The sequence below is a fragment of the Wasmannia auropunctata genome, unplaced genomic scaffold (genome assembly GCF_000956235.1).
Source record: "Wasmannia auropunctata unplaced genomic scaffold, wasmannia.A_1.0 LD335147.1, whole genome shotgun sequence".
Classification (NCBI taxonomy): Eukaryota; Metazoa; Arthropoda; class Insecta; order Hymenoptera; family Formicidae; genus Wasmannia; species Wasmannia auropunctata.
In genome coordinates this window covers 1-599 of record NW_012027743.1, presented here as the reverse complement: position 1 = coordinate 599, position 599 = coordinate 1, and the positions used below count along the sequence as shown (strand labels likewise).

The following is a 599-nucleotide window of genomic DNA, read 5'->3' as shown; positions in this document are numbered from 1 at the left end:
CAAATGCCACGACTGTCCGCAGGTCTTCCATGACAACGTCTCCAATTGCCAATACGGGATCGGAACGAAGCCCTATTCAAGCCGCGACATCCTATATCATCAAATCAAAGAAATACACTTTGAACGAGCAGAGAATGGAGACATAATCAGCTGCACAACCATAGACGAATAAATCAGCATATTGCCTTGAACTACTTCTGTTATCATCTTTTCTTCGACCACTAGCATGTTCCTTAAAGTAAATAATCGAACCTCTTACCTCTCTCTCCAGCATGGACCCCCACAGCGTTCCTCCTCCTGTTGAGCCTCCAGAAAACGACTCTGTTCAACGACCCCCGCCGATGCCCCTTGACCTTTGGCTCCGCACTGCAACATGTTGTAAAGCTCTTTTCTATCGATATAAATCCGGCACTGGCGAACTTTTCTGTACGGGTTGTGTTTCAATACAGGATCAAGTAGAAGAGACATTTGAATTAGTAAATCGCCATTACTTACGATTCGGTTATTTAGAATCTGAAGGATTCGAACATTGCTATTCTTGCCGACAAATGATTACTAAATTGCGCACGGTGCGTCACTGTTCTACTTGTCAACTTTTC

The 599-nt window shown here is 44.1% G+C and overlaps 1 long non-coding RNA gene across 1 annotated transcript; it reads right to left on the bottom strand.

The window, feature by feature from the left end:
- On the bottom strand, positions 1 to 593 carry LOC105457735. Its single transcript, XR_975445.1, has 3 exons — positions 496 to 593; positions 260 to 366; positions 1 to 91 (listed from the first exon to the last, which is right to left on the bottom strand). It is a non-coding gene; the product is annotated as an uncharacterized LOC105457735 (long non-coding RNA).
- Between the last annotated feature and the right edge of the window lie 6 nt (positions 594 to 599).